General features: G+C 29.7%; 5 non-coding genes across 5 annotated transcripts; all 5 read left to right on the top strand.

Moving 5' to 3' along the window:
• Positions 1-226: 226 nt before the first annotated feature.
• TRNAG-UCC lies at positions 227-298 on the top strand. Its single transcript has one exon. It is a non-coding gene; the product is annotated as a tRNA-Gly (tRNA).
• Positions 299-2,978: 2,680 nt separating this feature from the next.
• TRNAG-UCC lies at positions 2,979-3,050 on the top strand. The gene has a single exon. It is a non-coding gene; the product is annotated as a tRNA-Gly (tRNA).
• A 673-nt stretch (positions 3,051-3,723) lies between these two features.
• TRNAG-UCC lies at positions 3,724-3,795 on the top strand. Its single transcript has one exon. It is a non-coding gene; the product is annotated as a tRNA-Gly (tRNA).
• Positions 3,796-7,128: 3,333 nt separating this feature from the next.
• On the top strand, positions 7,129-7,200 carry TRNAG-UCC. The gene has a single exon. It is a non-coding gene; the product is annotated as a tRNA-Gly (tRNA).
• A 2,768-nt stretch (positions 7,201-9,968) lies between these two features.
• TRNAG-UCC lies at positions 9,969-10,040 on the top strand. The gene has a single exon. It is a non-coding gene; the product is annotated as a tRNA-Gly (tRNA).
• The last annotated feature ends 287 nt before the right edge of the window (positions 10,041-10,327 follow it).

Below are 10,327 nucleotides of genomic sequence, written 5' to 3'. Positions count from 1 at the left end.
ACTCATTGAATTTCATAAGAAGGTCTTTGGTTCAAACCTAAGGAAGACAAACAAGATGAAATATTGCATTGAATCCAAGAATTGTTTAAGGATATGCGTTTAGGCCTCACCTAGAAATAGGGATTCGAAAATTACATAATTCATATTCTCAATAACATTATGACATTCCCGGTTGAGAATGTAGATGTCATAGCATTATAGAAAGAAAGTACCATATAATGAAATTGCGTTTGTAGTCCAATGGTTAGGATAATTGCCTTCCAAGCAATAGACCTGGGTTCAACTCCCGGCAAATGCATTACCTTTGCATTCGTTAAGCTCTCGAATTAAGCAAACCAAACATGTAGCCTATTTGGTTAAGTTTCGCTTCTCGATTTAAGCAACCTTATGGACTAAAGTCTTTTATATTTTACCAGTTTGTAATTCTGATATCGTTTTATTCACCTCTTAATATTTTTAAAATATCTACTAAAACAAGTTGTTTCAATCGATTGTTGAATCTTGAAATGAAAGCTTCGTATTATTTTGATTTTTGTAATTTTTTTTTTTTTTTCTACATTACCCACTATTATATCACTTACTTTTTCATAAATACACATGGACCCCATCAGTGTATACTTTTGTAAAAAATATTCTGTTAATTATTTATTGTTTTTAACTTACTCATTGAATTTCATAAGAAGGTCTTTGGTGCAAACCTAAGGAAGACAAACAAGATGAAATATTGCATTGAATCCAAGAATTGTTTAAGGATATGCGCTTAGGCCTCGCCTAGAAATAGAGATTCGAAAATTACATAATTCATATTCTCAATAACATTATGACATTCCCGGTTGAAAATGTAGATGTCATAGCGTTATACAAAGAAAGTACCATATAATGAAATTGCATTTGTAGACCAACGGTTAGGATAATTGCCTTCCAAGCAATAGACCTGGTTCGACTCCCGACAAACGCATTACCTTTGCATTCGTTAAGCCTCTCGAATTAAGCAAACCAAACATGCAGCCCAGAGCTTAATTTCGTTAAGTTTGGCTTCTCAATATAAGTAACCTTATGGACTAAACTCTTTTATATTTTAGCAGTTTGTAATTTTGATATCAATTTATTCACCTCTTAATATTTTTAAAATATCTACTCAAACAAGTTTGTTCAATCGGTTGTTGAAACTTGAAATGAAAGTTTCGTATTATTTTGATTTTTGTAATTTTTATTATTTTTTTCTACATTGCCCTCTATTATATCACATAGTTTTTAATAAATATACATGGACCCCTTCAGTGTATACTTTTGTAACAAAATATTCTGTTAATTATTTATTGTTTTTAACTTACTCATTGAATTTCATAAGAAGGTCTTTGGTTGAAACCTAAGGAAGACAAACAAGATGAAATATTGCATTCAATCCAAGAATTGTTTAAGGATATGCACTTAGGCCTCACCTAGATATAGAGATTCGAAAATTACATAATTCATATTCTCAATAACATTATGACATTCCCGGTTGAGAATGTAATGTCATAGCGTTATACAAAGAAAGTACCATATAATGAAATTGTGTTTGTAGTCTAACAATTAGGATAATTGCCTTCCAAGCAATTAGACCCGGGTTCGACTCTCGGCAAATGCATTACCTTTGCATTCGTTAAGCCTCTCGAATTAAGCAAACCAAACATGCAGCACTAGAGCATAATTTCGTTAAGTTTTGCTTCTCGATTTAAGCAACCCTATGGACTAAACTCTTTTCAAATTTAATAATTTATTATATAAATTCCATTTTATATATATTTCTGTAAATAAAATTTGTATTCACACTTCTATTAAACAAACATTTATATTTTACCAGTTTGTAATTTTGATATCAATTTATTCACCTCTTAATATTTTTAAAATATCTACTAAAACAAGTTGTTTCAATCGGTTGTTGAAACTTGAAATGAAAGATTCGTATTATTTTGATTTTTGTAATTTTTATTATTTTTTTATACATTACCCTCTATTATATCACTTACTTTTTCATAAATACACATGGACCCCGTCAGTGTATACTTTTGTAAAAAATATTCTGTTAATTATTTATTGTTTTTAACTTACTCATTGAATTTCATAAGAAGGTCTTTGGTTCAAACCTAAGGAAGACAAACAAGATGAAATATTGCATTGAATCCAAGAATTGTTTAAGGATATGCGTTTAGGCCTCACCTAGAAATAGGGATTCGAAAATTACATAATTCATATTCTCAATAACATTATGACATTCCCGGTTGAGAATGTAGATGTCATAGCGTTATACAAAGAAAGTACCATATAATGAAATTGCGTTTGTAGTCCAACGGTTAGGATAATTGCCTTCCAAGCAATAGACTTGGGTTCAACTCCGGCAAACGCATTACCTTTGCATTCGTTAAGCCTCTCGAATTAAGCAAACCAAACATCCAGCCTATTTCGTTAAGTTTCGCTTCTCGATTTAAGCAACCTTATGGACTAAACTCTTTTATATTTTACCAGTTTGTAATTTTGATATCAATTTATTCACCTCTTAATATTTTTAAAATATCTACTAAAACAAGTTTGTTCAATCGGTTGTTGAAACTTGAAATGAAATTTTGTATTATTTTGATTTTTGTAATTTTTATTATTTTTTCTACATTGCCCTCTATTATATCACTTACTTTTAATAAATATACATGGACCCCGTCAGTGTATACTTTTGTAACAAAATATTCTGTTAATTATTTATTGTTTTTAACTTACTCATTGAATTTCATAAGAAGGTCTTTGGTTGAAACCTAAGGAAGACAAACAAGATGAAATATTGCATTGAATCCAAGAATTGTTTAAGGATATGCGCTTAGGCCTCACCTAGATATAGAGATTCGAAAATTACATAATTCATATTCTCAATAACATTATGACATTCCCGGTTGAGAATGTAGATGTCATAGCGTTATACAAAGAAAGTACCATATAATGAAATTGCGTTTGTAGTCCAACGGTTAGGATAATTGCCTTCCAAGCAATAGACCCGGGTTCGACTCCCGGCAAACGCATTACCTTTGCATTCGTTAAGCCTCTCGAATTAATGCAGCTAGAGCATAATTTCGTTAAGTTTTGCTTCTCGATTTAAGCAACCCTATGGACTAAACTCTTTTCAAATTTAATAATTTATTATATAAATTCCATTTTATATATATTTTTTAAATAAAATTTATATTCACACTTCTATTAAACAAACTTTTATATTTTACCAGTTTGTAATTTTGATATCAATTTATTCACATCTAATATTTTTAAAATATCTACTAAAACAAGTTGTTTCAATCGGTTGTTGAAACTTGAAATGAAAGCTTCGTATTATTTTGATTTTTGTAATTTTTATTATTTTTTTTATACATTACCCTCTATTATATCACTTACTTTTTCATAAATACACATGGACCCCGTCAGTGTATACTTTTGTAAAAAATATTCTGTTAATTATTTATTGTTTTTAACTTACTCATTGAATTTCATAAGAAGGTCTTTGGTTCAAACCTAAGGAAGACAAACAAGATGAAATATTGCATTGAATCCAAGAATTGTTTAAGGATATGCGTTTAGGCCTCACCTAGAAATAGGGATTCGAAAATTACATAATTCATATTCTCAATAACATTATGACATTCCCGGTTGAGAATGTAGATGTCATAGCGTTATACAAAGAAAGTACCATATAATGAAATTGCGTTTGTAGTCCAACGGTTAGGATAATTGCCTTCCAAGCAATAGACCCGGGTTCAACTCCCGGCAAACGCATTACCTTTGCATTCGTTAAGCCTCTCGAATTAGCAAACCAAACATGAGCCTATTTCGTTAAGTTTGCTTCTCGATTTAAGCAACCTTATGGACTAAACTCTTTTATATTTTACCAGTTTGTAATTTGATATCAATTTATTCACCTCTTAATATTTTTAAAATATCTACTAAAACAAGTTGTTTCAATCGGTTGTTGAAACTTGAAATGAAAGCTTCGTATTATTTTGATTTTTGTAATTTTTTTTATTTTTTATACATTACCCTCTATTATATCACTTACTTTTTCATAAATACACATGGACCCCTCAGTGTATACTTTTGTAAAAAATATTCTGTTAATTATTTATTGTTTTTAACTTACTCATTGAATTTCATAAGAAGGTCTTTGGCAAACCTAAGGAAGACAAACAAGATGAAATATTGCATTGAATCCAAGAATTGTTTAAGGATATGCGCTTAGGCCTCACCTAGAAATAGAGATTCGAAAATTACATAATTCATATTCTCAATAACATTATGACATTCCCGGTTGAGAATGTAGATGTCATAGCGTTATACAAAGAAAGTACCATATAATGAAATTGCGTTTGTAGTCCAACGGTTAGGATAATTGCCTTCCAAGCAATAGACCTGGGTTCACTCCCGGCAAACGCATTACCTTTGCATTCGTTAAGCCTCTCGAATTAAGTAATTTCGTTAAGTTTGGCTTCTCGATTAAGCAACCTTATGGACTAAACTCTTTTATATTTTACCAGTTTGTAATTTTGATATCAATTTATTCACCTCTTAATATTTTTAAAATATCTACTAAAACAAGTTTGTTCAATCGGTTGTTGAAACTTGAAATGAAAGTTTCGTATTATTTTGATTTTTGTAATTTTTATTATTTTTTCTACATTACCCTCTATTATATCACTTACTTTTTAAAAATATACATGGACCCCGTCAGTGTATACTTTTGTAAAAAATATTCTGTTAATTATTTATTGTTTTTAACTTACTCATTGAATTTCATAAGAAGGTCTTTGGTTGAAACCTAAGGAAGACAAACAAGATGAAATATTGCATTCAATCCAAGAATTGTTTAAGGATATGCACTTAGGCCTCACCTAGATATAGAGATTCGAAAATTACATAATTCATATTCTCAATAACATTATGACATTCCCGGTTGAGAATGTAGATGTCATAGCGTTATACAAAGAAAGTACCATATAATGAAATTGTGTTTTGTAGTCTAACAATTAGGATAATTGCCTTCCAAGCAATAGACCTGGGTTCGACTCTCCGGCAAATGCATTACCTTTGCATTCGTTAAGCCTCTCGAATTAAGCAAACCAAACATGCTAGCCTATTTGGTTAAGTTTGTTCTCGATTTGGCTTCTCATTATAATAAGCTAACCCTTATCGACATAAACTTCTCTTTATATTTTACCAGTTTGTAATTTTGATATCAATTTATTCACACTCTTAATATTTTTAAAATATCTACTAAAACAAGTTGTTTCAATCGGTTGTTGAAATTGAAATGAAAGCTTCGTATTATATTTGATTTTTGTAATTTTTATTATTTTTTTATACATTACCCTCTATTATATCACTTACTTTTTCATAAATACACATGGACCCGTCAGTGTATACTTTTGTAAAAAAATATTCTGTTAATTATTTATTGTTTTTAACTTACTCATTGAATTTCATAAGAAGGTCTTTGGTTCAAACCTAAGGAAGACAAACAAGAATGAAATATTGCATTGAATCCAAGAATTGTTTAAGGATATGCGTTTAGGCCTCACCTAGAAATAGGGATTCGAAAATTACATAATTCATATTCTCAATAACATTATGACATTCCCGGTTGAGAATGTAGATGTCATATCGTTATACAAAGAAAGTACCATATAATGAAATTGCGTTTGTAGTCCAACGGTTAGGATAATTGCCTTCCAAGCAATAGACCGGGTTCAACTCTCCGGCAAACGCATTACCTTTGCATTCGTTAAGCCTCTCGAATTAAGCAAACCAAACATGCAGCCTATTTCGTTAAGTTTTGCTTCTCGATTTAAGCACCTATGACTAAACTCTTTAATTTTAGCCATTTCGTAAATTTATAATCATATTTACCAGTTTGTAATTTTGATATCAATTTATTCACCTCTTAATATTTTAAAATATCTACTAAAACAAGTTTGTTCAATCGGTTGTTGAAACTTGAAATGAAATTTTGTATTATTTGATTTTTGTAATTTTTATTATTTTTTATACATTACCCTCTATTATATCACTTACTTTTATAAATATAGATGGACCCCGTCAGTGTATACTTTTGTAACAAAATATTCTGTTAATTATTATTGTTTTTAACTTACTCATTGAATTTCATAAGAAGGTCTTTGGTTGAAACCTAAGGAATACAAACAAGAATGAAATATTGCATTCAATCAAGAATTGTTTAAGGATATGCACTTAGGCCTCACCTAAATATAGAGATTCGAAAATTACATAATTCATATTCTCAATAACATTATAACATTCCCGGTTGAGAATGTAGATGTCATAGCGTTATACAAAGAAAGTACCATATAATGAAATTGTGTTTGTAGTCTAACAATTAGGATAATTGCCTTCCAAGCAATAGACCGGGTTCAACTCCCGGCAAATGCATTACCTTTGCATTCGTTAAGCGTCTCGAATTAGCAAACCAAACAGGTAGCATATTTCGTTAAGTTTCGCTTCTCGATTTAAGCAACCCTATGGACTAAACTCTCTTCAATTTAATAATTTATTATATAAATTCAATTTTATATATTTTTTAAAATAAAATTATATTCACACTTCATTAAACAACTTTTATATTTTACCAGTTGTAATTTTGATATCAATTTATTCACTCTTAATATTTTTAAAATATCTACTAAAACAAGTTGGTTTCAATCGGTTGTTGAAACTTGAAATGAAAGCTTCGTATTATTTGATTTTTGTAATTTTTATTATTTGTTTATACATTACCCTCTATTATATCACTTACTTTTCATAAATACACATGGACCCCGTCAGTGTATACTTTTGTAAAAATTTTTCTGTTAATTATTTATTGTTTTTAACTTACTCATTGAATTTCATAAGAAGGTCTTTGGTTCAAACCTAAGGAAGACAAACAAGAAGAAATATTGCATTGAATCCAAGGATTGTTTAAGGATATGCGTTTAGGCCTCACCTAGAAATAGGGATTCGAAAATTACATAATTCATATTCTCAATAACATTATGACATTCCCGGTTGAGAATGTAGATGTCATAGCGTTATACAAAGAAAGTACCATATAATGAAATTGTGTTTGTAGTCCAACGGTTAGGATAATTGCCTTCCAAGCAATAGACCTGGGTTCAACTCCCGGCAAACGCATTACCTTTGCATTCGTTAAGCCTCTCGAATTACGCCAAACCAAATCATGTCCAGCCCTAGAGCTTAATTTTCGTTTAAAGTATTCGCTTCTCGATATTAAGCAACCTTATGGACTAAACTCTTTTATATTTTACCAGTTTGTAATTTTGATATCAATTTATTCACCTCTTAATATTTTTAAAATATCTACTAAAACAAGTTGGTTCAATCGGTTGTTGAAACTTGAAATGAAAGCTTTCGTATTATTTTGATTTTTGTAATTTTTATTATTTTTTTCTACATTACCCTCTATTATATCACTTACTTTTTCATAAATACACATAGGACCCCGTCAGTGTATACTTTTGTAAAAAAATATTCTGTTAATTATTTATTGTTTTTAACTTACTCATTGAATTTCATAAGAAGGTCTTTGGTTCAAACCTAAGGAAGACAAACAAGATGAAATATTGCATTGAATCCAAGAATTGTTTAAGGATATGCGTTTAGGCCTCACCTAGAAATAGGGATTCGAAAATTACATAATTCATATTCTCAATAACATTATGACATTCCCGGTTGAGAATGTAGATGTCATAGCGTTATACAAAGAAAGTACCATATAATGAAATTGCGTTTGTAGTCCAACGGTTAGGATAATTGCCTTCCAAGCAATAGACCTGGGTTCGACTCCCTGGCAAACGCATTACCTTTGCATTCGTTAAGCCTGTCGAATTAAGCAAACCAAACATGCAGCCCTAGAGCTTAATTTCTTAGTTTCGGCTTCTCGATTTAAGCAACCTTATGGACTAAACTCTTTTATATTTTACCAGTTTGTAATTTTGATATCAATTTATTCACCTCTTAATATTTTTAAAATATCTACTAAAACAAGTTTGTTCAATCGGTTGTTGAAACTTGAAATGAAAGCTTCGTATTATTTTGATTTTTGTAATTTTTATTATTTGTTTCTACATTACCCTCTATTATATCACTTACTTTTTCATAAATACACATGGACCCCGTCAGTGTATACTTTTGTAAAAAATATTCTGTTAATTATTTATTGTTTTTAACTTACTCATTGAATTTCATAAGAAGGTCTTTGGTTCGAACCTAAGGAAGACAAACAAGATGAAATATTGCATTGAATCCAAGAATTGTTTAAGGATATGCGCTTAGGCCTCACCTAGATATAGAGATTCGAAAATTACATAATTCATATTCTCAATAACATTATGAAATTCCCAGTTGAGAATGTAAATGTCATAGCGTTATACAAAGAAAGTACCATATAATGAAATTGCGTTTGTAGTCCAACGGTTAGGATAATTGCCTTTAAAGCAATAGACCCGGGTCAACTCCCGGCAAACGCATTACCTTTGCATTTGTTAAGCCTCTCGAATTAGCCCTAGAGCATAATTTCGTTAAGTTTTGCTTCTCGATTTAAGCAACCCTATGGACTAAACTCTTTCTAATTTAATAATTTATTATATAAATTCCATTTTATATATATTTTTTTAAATAAAATTTATATTCACACTTCTATTAAACAAACTTTATATTTTACCAGTTTGTAATTTTGATATCAATTTATTCACCTCTTAATATTTTTAAAATATCTACTAAAACAAGTTGGTTCAATCGGTTGTTGAAACTTGAAATGAAAGCTTCGTATTATTTTGATTTTTGTAATTTTTATTATTTGTTTATACATTACCCTCTATTATATCACTTACTTTTTCATAAATACACATGGACCCCGTCAGTGTATACTTTTGTAAAAAATATTCTGTTAATTATTTATTGTTTTTAACTTACTCATTGAATTTCATAAGAAGGTCTTTGGTTTGAACCTAAGGAAGACAAACAAGATGAAATATTGCATTGAATCCAAGAATTGTTTAAGGATATGCGCTTAGGCCTCACCTAGATATAGAGATTCGAAAATTACATAATTCATATTCTCAATAACATTATGACATTCCCGGTTGAGAATGTAAATGTCATAGCGTTATACAAAGAAAGTACCATATAATGAAATTGCGTTTGTAGTCCAACGGTTAGGATAAATTGCCTTCCAAGCAATAGACCCGGGTTCAACCCCGGCAAACGCATTACCTTTGCATTTGTTAAGCCTCTCGAATTAGCCCTAGAGCATAATTTCGTTAAGTTTTGCTTCTCGATTTAAGCAACCCTAAGGACTAAACTCTCTTCAAATTTAATAATTTATTATATAAATTCAATTTTATATATATATTTTTAAAATAAAATTTATATTCACACTTCCATTAAACAAACTTTTATATTTTACCAGTTTGTAATATTGATATCAATTTATTCACCTCTTAATATTTTTAAAATATCTACTAAAACAAGTTGGTTCAATCGGTTGTTGAAACTTGAAATGAAAGCTTTGTATTATTTTGATTTTTGTAATTTTTATTATTTGTTTATACATTACCCTCTATTATATCACTTACTTTTTCATAAATACACATGGACCCCGTCAGTGTATACTTTTGTAAAAAAATTTCTGTTAATTACTTATTGTTTTTAACTTACTCATTGAATTTCATAAGAAGGTCTTTGGTTCAAACCTAAGGAAGACAAACAAGAAGAAATATTGCATTGAATCCAAGGATTGTTTAAGGATATGCGTTTAGGCGTCACCTAGAAATAGGGATTCGAAAATTACATAATTCATATTCTCAATAACATTATGACATTCCCGGTTGAGAATGTAAATGTCATAGTGTTATACAAAGAAAGTACCATATAATGAAATTGCGTTTGTAGTCCAACGGTTAGGATAATTGCCTTCCAAGCAATAGACCCGGGTTGAACTCCCGGCAAACGCATTACCTTTGCATTCGTTAAGCCTCTCGAATTAGTCCTAGAGCATAATTTCGTTAAGTTTTGCTTCTCCATTTAAGCAACCCTAAGGACTAAACTCTCTTCAAATTTAATAATTTATTATATAAATTCAATTTTATATATATTTTTTTAAAATAAAATTTATATTCACACTTCCATTAAACAAACTTTTATATTTTACCAGTTTGAAATTTTGATATCAAATTATTCAACTCTTAATATTTTTAAAATATCTACTAAAACAAGTTGGTTCAATCGGTTGTTGAAACTT

The sequence above is a fragment of the Ipomoea nil genome, unplaced genomic scaffold, assembly GCF_001879475.1.
Source record: "Ipomoea nil cultivar Tokyo-kokei standard unplaced genomic scaffold, Asagao_1.1 scaffold2483, whole genome shotgun sequence".
Taxonomy (NCBI): domain Eukaryota; kingdom Viridiplantae; phylum Streptophyta; class Magnoliopsida; order Solanales; family Convolvulaceae; genus Ipomoea; species Ipomoea nil.
Note: the sequence above shows the minus strand (reverse complement) of the source record. Positions and strands in the feature narration are given on the sequence as shown.